Source organism: Nannospalax galili, unplaced genomic scaffold (assembly GCF_000622305.1).
Source record: "Nannospalax galili isolate Female #2095 unplaced genomic scaffold, S.galili_v1.0 scaffold459, whole genome shotgun sequence".
Classification (NCBI taxonomy): domain Eukaryota; kingdom Metazoa; phylum Chordata; class Mammalia; order Rodentia; family Spalacidae; genus Nannospalax; species Nannospalax galili.
The window spans coordinates 1,084,285-1,094,175 of record NW_008344211.1 but is presented as its reverse complement, the minus strand read 5'-3'; the positions used below and the strand labels follow the sequence as shown (position 1 = coordinate 1,094,175).

The 9,891-nt window shown below is 55.6% G+C and overlaps 1 protein-coding gene across 3 annotated transcripts in view; it reads left to right on the top strand.

Moving 5' to 3' along the window:
- The window catches only part of Znf469 (zinc finger protein 469), a 46,959-nt gene that overhangs the window by 931 nt on the left and 36,137 nt on the right, over window positions 1-9,891 (top strand). The window contains exon 1 of one of the 3 annotated variants that reach the window (XM_029567116.1): window positions 5,070-5,149. The exons of 1 other annotated variant lie outside the window; for it this stretch is intronic. The gene's annotated coding sequence lies outside the window, so the exon portion shown is untranslated. Of the gene's footprint in view, window positions 1-5,069; window positions 5,150-7,475; window positions 7,638-9,891 lie in introns of those variants that run through there. One more of the 3 variants, XM_029567118.1, reaches the window with a different exon arrangement.

The window sequence follows — 9,891 nt, the reverse complement described above, 5'->3', positions numbered from 1 at the left end:
GCTGCGCGTGCCGGGCTCCGGGCTCCAGGAGGCCCGGCTGGGGCCCCGCGCGGTGGCCGCTGCGGTGGCGCCTTGCGAAGCGCCGCTGGAGTGTCGCTGGTGCCGGGGGTAGTGGGAGCCGCGGGGCTGCGGGAGGCGACGCGCCCGCTCATTCATTGCGCTTCGGAGCAGTTCGTTGCGGATCCCGCCGTCTCCTGCTCCGGGCCCCCGAGCTCCAACGCCGCGGGTGTCAGCGCCGGGCGGGTGGGTCCCGCTGGGGGACCTGAGGGTGACCACGCTGTCGCTTATGCCAAGAGGCCTCTCGGCGCCCCCACCCACCCTGTGCCTCGGGGCAGCTCCGCCGGCGGAGTCCACGGAGTTAAGCTTAGAGGACGGCGGGGACACTGCGCCCCTCGCGGCAGTGGCCGGAAAGGAAGGCTAGCGGGGCTCACCGGGACTTCCAGTGGCCACCCAAACCCTGTCCTGCACCCTGAGCCCCCGGTGGAGAACGGCGTCCACAGGGGACAGTGGATGCCGGGGGCAGCTGGGCTGCCGAATGGGACTCGCACTGGCTGAGGCCGTTGATTGCTCCTGTACCGATTCTGTTGACCGGGCCTTGCGGGGACTGTGCCACGTGTTACTGCATTTAGTCCTCAGTCATGAGATGGGTGGAACCCCAAGCTCTAGATGAAAAAACTGGTGAGAGTGGCCCGTGCTGCACAGCTGGAAAACAGCAGAGGTGCAGACAGAGCCCTCCGTCCTGCCAAGAGGGACTCTGATCCAGTTCTGCCTACTAGAGGGACAGAGGTTGCTGCCGCTGTATCTTGCACTGTCCCAGGTGTCCCCGAGGCAACCAAGATCGCAGTGCAGAAAATAATAGGACACATGTGGTGATGGGAAAGTTTTAACAGGGCTGGTCGGGGAGGGTGGGCTAGGGCAGTCCCCCTCTGGGAAAGACGGCCTCTGAAAATGTGACCAGGGAGGGGCCGGCATTGTGTGCCATGTGCCTTGCCCGGCTGGTCCCAGGCAGCTGGGACAGAGCTGCAAAGAATGGGAAGGGGTGTGCTTGTGTCTGGGGCCTGTGGGAGGTTCAGCCTGGGAAACACAGTGAGAGCCATGTGGCCAGTGAGTGGACTACAGGCTGGCTGTCGCCCAGGGCAGTATAGAGACCATCATATCCCAGGATTTCCAGGTCAAAGGGGACTTAGAGGTCATGAACTTGCACCCCTCATCAGTGCTCTGGTCTCCACCAGACCCTGCCCTTCAGGTCATTAGCTGTTTGTATGTGGGCGCCCCCCCCCATCCCTTCATGGCATCGGTACCTGTCAGCCCAGAGCTCCCATCTGTCTTCCTGAGTGACAGGTAGCACATTAAGCTAACTCATACATCAAGCCTTTGGAGAAGTTAAGAGACTGTGTCACTTCCCACCAAATCTTTGGGGTGTGTGCCTTTTCTGACTAAGCACTGCAGGCCAGGCAACATTCTTCTACCCACCCCTGGGAAACACATCCTGGGTTTATGTGTACCCCTCACCCTTGCTGAGCACCAGGGTGGCCTGGGAGCAGAGGCCTGCCACACACCTCTCCAAAGCTCATCTGAAGTCAAGGCTTTGGCCCCTACCCACACTCCTTAGGAAGAATTCTGTTTCTCTGTCTGCTTCCGGGTCCAGAGTTGAAAGCAGGGGAATTGGTAGGGAAGTGGGGCGTGTCTGGATGAGAGCAGCCGTGGGAACATTTATGTCAGAGCCATGTAGCCTTGGGCAGGTCACCAACCCTCTCTGGGCCTGCATATCAGAAAGCTGGGAGGGTTGTGCGGTGTGAGGCTCCAAAGGAAGGTCTCCATGGAGTCAGGGGACTGGGACACACTGGACACAGCCTGCTCCTGTCCACCCTAGTGTGGCCTACTCCCTCCTACACCCATCCTGGGGTCCAGGCCCAGGCCAATCACTTCTCTTCCCACCTCTGACCTGGGACATCTCTCATCCTGTCCTGTCCTCACTGGCCACCACCGGAGCATCGGTTTCAACTTGAGGCCATGTCCCTTCCCCCATCAGAACAACCCTCCCAGCATGGTCCAGCCCATCTCCAAATAGCACTGTGCTCTGTCAGCACATGACTGACTCCCCGCCCGCCGACCCCAGATCAACCAACTCCATTCTGTGTGACGTTGACCCCTATGTCCCACAGACTGACCCCAAGCATGGCAGGAGGAGGATACCAGATGAGCTCTGGGTCCTGCGTCTAGGTAAGGTGACTCTGCAGTTAGTTAGTTACCAGGACCTTTCTGCAGACCCTGGCTGTGTCCTCTCCTCTCCTAGTTTATGCTGCTCTTTAGCCCTGGGCACTGTGACTAGGGGTAGCAGAAACTGGCCAGTGCTGTCCTTCAGTCCCATCATAAAGTCGCCCAACAACCCACCATTTCCCATGGTAGAAAGGTAGGTCAGTGCAGATGAAATGCTTGTTCACTGCTCACCAAGACTCCACACACCTGAGGTCTATGTCCACGCAGGGGAGCATCTCGCATTATAGACCAAAGCACCCACGTTGGCCTCAGTTATGATGTGTGTGCTATGTGTGGCCTGTTTCCAAGGATTACACGCAACCCAGTCATGTGTGCACCCTGGAAGATGACCTCTCTCCCCAGAGGCCCAAAGTACCAAGGCCGCCATCATTTCCAACTTAGGGTTCCCTCCTCAGGTACCATCTTCTGGTATATGTCCCTCCCCTGTGGCATGGGCAGAAGTGGGGGCTGCAAGGCTGCTAGGACCCATCCTGAGGTGCCAACAGGCCTGGCTTTGGTCGGCACTGAGTGTTCCTGCCTCCAGATGGTCTTGAGAGCCAGGGCCCACCCCTTGCTGCTGGTGCTGCTGCTGCAGTGGTTTGTGCTGAGTCTGGCCTCTAGCAAGTGAGATCAGCAGCCCTGGCTGAGCAGAGCTGGGGATTGTGACCCGGCTTCAAACTATAGGTTTCTGGCGTCCAGCCTGGCCAGATTGAAGTGGTCTCTGGGAATTACACTGTTGTTTAAATGGAGCCAGTACTGGGGAGGCAACGCCCAAACTAAGATCTGTTTATGATCGTGGAGAGGCTGAGGTGGAGGTCAGAAGGAGAGGCTTCTCTGGGGACACTGGCCATACACCCAATGCCCAGCCATCCCAGTCCTCTCCCACCCAGTCTTCCCCATCACCCAGCACTTGAAGGAGGAGGGGCCACTGTCATCTGGAAGCTGAGAGTCAAGGTTCTCTCTTCCAGGTGACCATGACCCCAAGTCCTGCTTCTTCCAAAGCAGAGGACTTGGGAGCCTCAGAGCCCAGGGCCAAGTCCCCCATCTATGGCCCTGCAGAGTGCAAGACTCAGAGCCAAGATCTCCATGACAAAGTGGCCAGGGATAGAAGGCCACTCTGCCTAACCACTCTCTCTGACTCAGGCCCCAGAGTGGCCAAGCAGGCAAATGTGACTGACAGGTGAGAGCTATGGTAAATGGCCAGGCGTGTGAGCTTGGTAGGGATGCCGCCCAGGGGACAGGCAAAGACAACTCCCCTCCCATGCTGGCCCCTCCTGCTGGTACCCATGTTAGTCGCAGGATGGGGGACATTCCGTCCCCTGGCCGCCTTTCACAGCATCTGCCCTGTCTTTGGCTGCTCCGGGGCTGGCATCCCAGCCAGCTGCCTAACAGAGTCCACATTCATGAGCCGCCATTGAGGCCCCGACCCGCACCGCAGTGCCTGCAGAATTCGACCGTTGGGAGCACCCCTGAGAGGCATTTTCCACATCCCTCAGGGCCTCCTGGCCAAGGTAGCCTTGGCTGTGTGTAAACAGGCCTCTCTGCAGGCCCTGGATATGCCTATTGGGCACCTCGGGGGCAGAATGGTGGAGTGCTGATAGCTGAGATGGTGGCTGCATGGGCTAGAAGCCAGGCTGCCCGTCTGGTGCTAGAGCAGGCAGCCTTGTTGGCAGAGGCTGAGGCACAGACTCTCACTGTCCACAGCAGCCTACAGGGCAAGAACTTTTTTCTTTTTTTCAGATAAAATTCATGTACCACATAAGTCATTCTTTCAAAGTGTAAAGTTCTGTGGGTTTTAGTATGTTCACACAGCTGTGCAATCATGATCAGTTCTAGAACATTCCACCACCACCCCACTCCTCCCAGCCTCCAGCAACCGCTAATCTCCCCTCTGCCTCCATGGGTTTGCTTATTCTAGACATTTCATGTACATAGACTCATGCTCTGTGGCTTTCTGTGTCTGGCTTGTCATGTGCTCAAGGTCATGATGCTGCGTGTGTCAGAGCTCTATCCCTGCATCTGACTGGATAACATCCCACCGTGGCCTCCATTTACCGCCACTGCAGTCCTGCTGTGATGGACCCTTATGTTCAGGTGTTTGTGTGGGCATACTTTGTTTCTCTTGGGAAATCCCTAGTGGAGGTGCTGGGTCCCGTGGTCGCTCATGAAGAGCCACCAGACTATTTCCCAGAGAGGCTAAGCCATGTCACGTCCCTACAAGCCCCTGAGCCAGTAGGAGCCATTTACTCCTTTCTGAGGATGAAGACTCCAGACTCTGGTGGGTAAAGCATGGCTCAGAATCAGGATTCCCAGTCAGCCACAGATGGGGAAATCAATGTAAATATAGCGGTGGTCAAGACCCCGAGCTCTGTCTGTGGACAGTTCTGTCCTACAGGAGGCTCCGTCCTGTCACCCGCCCTTCTGAGCGTGCCACACTTTCTCACCTCATGCTGGGCTGTGCTCTAAGTTCTGTACAAAGCACAAGGTGACTTCCTCATGGGACCCCAACCCCTGAAGGAGGCTAGGCCTTAAGGAGAGACCCTAGCACACAGCCAAAAAGTTATATCCTGTCAGTCTTTCTCACAGTCCCCCTAAAGGGACCAGCCTCTGACCAGGGTCACTGTGTATCAAGGACACTGGCATGTCCCAACCTTGGGAACCTACCGGATGCTGGCTCTGCCTGCGGGAGATCCCCTTGCCCTGTAGCTAGAGAGAAGTTTCCAGATGTCAGGTGGACCGTGCAGGTCTGTCTCAGTACCAGTGAGCCCCTGAACTATCTTGCAGATATTGACTTGGCCCTGGAATACACTCAGGAGAAACAAACCCAGTGGGCAGGATCCACACAACTCTTGGTGAGGCACTTCCCCAGGCGACCCAGAAACAGAAACAGGTAATGATGGTCAGAGGGACCAGGCCAGGCTGCCAAAAACCCCATGGGCACTGGACAGAGGTGGCCACTATACCCTGTGTTCCCTGGTGCTGTAGCCAACAGCCATGTGAGATAGATGTGGCCTTGACAGGGACAGGGCCAGGGCTTACAGAATGGGGCCCTAGTGCTGACCACCATGGGCCTAGCACCAAGCACCTGTCCAGGTACAGCCTGGAGGCCAGGCTGCACTGCAGGACCAGGTACTGTGGCAGTTCATCACGCTGGGAGCACAAGCTGACTGCGGGGCCAGGGAAGAGGCACGGCAGTGGAGAAGGTGAAGGACATGGGCAGATGCCCCTTGGGGTGGTGCTGCTGGGAGGCCTGGAGACTGAGTGTACAGATAGGGCACAAGCTTGCTCTGGGCCCTAAGAAGGGAGCGGGCTCCAGGGTGCTCCTGGAAAGATCGAGGGAGATGTGTGGCTGCCTTCCTTAGAGCACTGGAATCAGTGCAGACCAGTGGCCCAGAGTCTTCCACACTCTGTTCACCTCAGGGACTTAACAGCCCACAGAGAGTGGCCAAGGGGAGATGCTGAGTCCAAGGTCTGCAGGGGTACTGGGACTCCCTCAGAGAACAGTTATCTCCCCAGGAGCAGGCTGCAGTTGCCCAATTTTACAGGCAAGAAGACTGAGGTGCACAGGTACAGAGACTCACCAGGGAAGACTTGTACTGCGTACCATCAGGGCCTGTGCATGCCACGGGCAGCTGGAGGGCCAGGTATTCTCAGAAGCTCACAGATAAAACTTTCTTTGTAGGCCTCTGGCCAGGCCCAAGCAGGACTGGTAAAGGGCCACTCCAGCAGGCACTGACCCTGTGTGAGGCCACCAGTGCTGTGCTGTGGATTGCCAGGCTGGGGCTTCCTGAGGTGCCTGCTGGGTAGACCCCGATCTAGGAGCAGGTCACAACCATGGCCTGGGCATACTTTTTCCAAGAAGTGTGTGAGTGTCCTTACAGTGGTGGCTGGCCATTCCCTTTGGTGCGTGTAGTTCATCATTTAGGGGTCTTGCTTTGCTGTGTGGTCCCCTTTGTCGGTCTCACCCTGTAGGAGGATGTATCCCATTGCTGTCATTTTGCTGAGATTCTCTGGTCCATTCACGTGCTGACCTATGTCCTTAGCCCTCTGCCTCTTCATACGTTTTCTCAGGAATCACCTAGACTGTTGGCTGGGTGCTGCTGTGGGCTGACGTGTGGCCCCTCAGTTCCCTTTGGAGGAGGGAGCTGACAGACTAAAGAGACAACTCAGTGCCCGAGGACCCAGGAAAGGCTCCCTGGAGCTAGGGGTCTCTGAGCTGGGTTTTGAAGGATGACTAAGAGTTTGCTAAACATTCATAGTAGGACAGAGTCCAAGCAAAGGAAGTAGTGTGTGTGAAAGTCCAGAGACATGACCCTCAGGCTGGTTCTGAACCTCTGATGGCTCCTTGTGTACAGCTGCTCATGCTCAGGTCTCATCTGTACCCCCCACCACTGCCCAGAATCTCAGCCTATTCCATCTGACCTCTGTGTACTGTCATAAACTAGAAAATGGGAGGGGTGTGGACTCCTATGTCACCCACACTCTTGAGGTCCCAGGACAACCACACTCACTCAAACCTGTTTTTTCTGCTTCCCATTGGAGAGACAGGACATAGCAAGCCCCATAGAGCCGAGGTGGGTAGGGTATATACCAAGTCCAAGAGGCCAATGGAAGGGATTCAGAGGCATCCTGGGTCATAGTCTCCAAGTCTCTTTCATTGGGAACTTGGGTCCATATGCTATGAATCAGTCGTCAGTGTCTTCTGGGCCCTGGCATCCCTGGCCTGGGTAAAGCCATTGGGACAGCACACCCAAGCAAAGGAGAGAAGATTCCAGAGGCTACAGAGAGTCAAGGGCTTGTGCCCACGAGCACTGCTTGCAGGGAGGGGCTCAGCACAGCCACCTCTGAGGCCCCTGTGAGACCTCTCACTGTGAGCCACGAGCAGGCAATCTGGGAATTTTCTGAGTGTGTGGACAGGGTACTGCTCTAGTCAGAGCTGCTCCAGATGCCGAGAGAAGGAGGCATAGACAGAGGGTCCACAGACTGGCACACGTGGTGTCCCTGTTGCTCATTTTGATTTCACACAGGTCCTGTTTTCAAGATTCCTGGACTGTAATACCAACTGAGGGTTGAGCCTGTCACCCTTCTGAGTACAGGTTCCAGTCAGGTCCCATGCAGAGGGGACTCAGGGTGTGGATGTAGAATGAGTTGGGATGTGGGTAAGCAGGCTGGCCCCTGCAATCTCAGTAAACATCTGGCCACAGGGCTCGGCAGGAAGCTGACCTCGCGGGCACCACTCAGCTGGCAGCTGTGACCCATCTATAAATACGTTCTGAACCAGACCAGCCCACGTGCATTCCCGCCTCTGCACCCCAAGTGCCCTCCCAGCGGAAGACGTGCCGCCGGGGGCCCTGCGCCTGACCAGGCAGTCACTCCTGGTGAGTGGGAACGTGTCCACCCTGGGGTCAGCTCAGGGCTCGCAACATCCGATTGTTATCTGAGCACCCACAGCCTTCCCAGTGCCGGCGTCTGCATTTAGCTTGGGGAAAGGCTCCTGTACCGACAACCTGCTTTTCTTGGATGGCTAGGCTGTGTTTATGCCAGGCTGGAGCCTGGGGAGTAATTAGAGTCTCCAAGGAGCCTGCCTGTTCTGGGCAGCCAGGGCCTAGGTGCTGGTACTGGCTGAGCATGGGACTCTGTCGGCGAACGAGTGAGGGTGGGTTTGACCCTCGCTGAGTGACCAACATTCAACAGGAGGAGAGGACTCAGCATGGGGCCAGCTGGTTTTGTTGGGTATTTTGCCTCTTGAAGTCTCAGTTTCTCACATTCATCCTGAGATCACAGGTCTAGACTTCTTGGACAGGATGAGGCTGGCACCTGATCTGAAAGCCTTTGCAAGTCATGCGCTGGTCTCAGCACCTGTATCACTGCTGCCACCACAAACCAGAGTAGGTGCTGTCAATAGCCTCCTTCCCAGGGGCATCTTGGGTACACATGTCCAGCCAAGGTCACCAGGACCCTCAAGGCATAAGCAGCACTGGCCTCAGGCAGGAAGGCTCGTGTCCCCACCTGCACTGGCTAAGCGAGATGGGTATGAGGCTGTGTCTTTTCAGACACTGTAGTGGCCATGTGAGGAAAAGAAGCAGGCCACAGGGCCTTAAAGAATGTGATTTAAGCTGGGCGTGGTGGCGTATACCTTTAATCCCAGCACTCGGAAGGCAGAGGCAGGCGGATCCGTGAGTTCAAGACAAGCCTGGTCTACATAGTGAGTTCCAGGCCAGCTGGGGCTACAGGGAGACCCTGTCTCAAAAAGACCAAAAAAAAAAAAAAGAATGTGATTTATAACCAAACTGTTTTCATTCCACATGGAGTCTGGATTTTTAAGTGTCTGAGACATGTTTCCCATGCTTTTGATCTCCCGGCTTTGGAGGCAAACATGTTTGTATGTTGTGCATCTGGGGAGCCATGCATGGCCAGGGGCAGCAAGTGGCAGACCTGTGAGACATAGGACATGGGTCCTCACCCTGGCCCTTGGACCATTCCTGTTGTTCCTGGCCTGTGTCCCCTGGGGTGCCAGCTGTGCATTGTCACTGTCTTGGCTCTAGAGACTAGAGTCCACTAGCTATTCAGAGCTGGAGGGCACTCGGGCTCCCAGAGGGTGACCACAGCATCTGCAGCATCAGACATGCCAGGGACTGCTCAGTGGGACTTTCATGTGGCCGCTCTCATGGTCCCTGAAGATACCTGTGTCTACTGCACCGCTGACTCTCTCAGCAGCCTGCACTCCTTCCAACCCCACAGTGACTTTGCTGTCCCATGGCTCCTCCAGGGGTGAGTCAGCCCAGGGCACCTCCCTCCTGGAGGTGAATTAGTAGCCAGGGGGAAGTTCCTCTTACCACTCTATGGGTAAAGGATAGTATATTTCATGTATTCTTGTAAATGCATATACATATGTAGCTATATGTATAAATAATATGTAACTATGTATGTACGTACATATATACTGTCACACATGGGTACTATATACTCTTACGTGATACTTACTGGGTTTGGGTATGCCTTTCTTGGTACAGTGTATCAAACATCGTGTGAGACTTTGTCCCTCGAGCCTGAAAGGTGCATGGAGTGAGTGGGCTTCAGGCAGAGGTGTATCCAGGATCCCTAGCTGTGCCATCAAAATTGCCTCATCCCTCAGCTCTGCTGGTACCCACACCTCAACCATTCATCTTATCCATGACATATAAACTCCCCTGGGGCCAGCTCTGGGTCACATCCGCCCCTGAGGCCCACAATGGGTCAGCGCTGCCCAGGGCTCCTGACCTGGTGTGCCCTCCCTCTCCCTTTACCCCCTGGCTTTCTAGGATCATTCTCTTTATTAAGATTACTGCCAGGGAAGATGGAGTGATGGGAGAGAGAGACTGGGTGATGACTCTCAAGCTCTTGGGGCTCACAGGCAAGGGCATGGCTCTGCTAGATTAGGAAAGTGAGTCAGTTCCGTGAACACGAATCTGGGTGTTTAAAATACAGATGAGAACATGTGTCTTTTGTGTGCGAAGTAAACAGAAGGATGGCAATGAGAGAGTTACAGTGACAGAGGAAGATAGATGGGTGTTAAGATGACATAGATGAGGGTAGACATTAGACAACAGACTGATAGAAGATAGATAGATGATAGATGATAGATAGATAGAT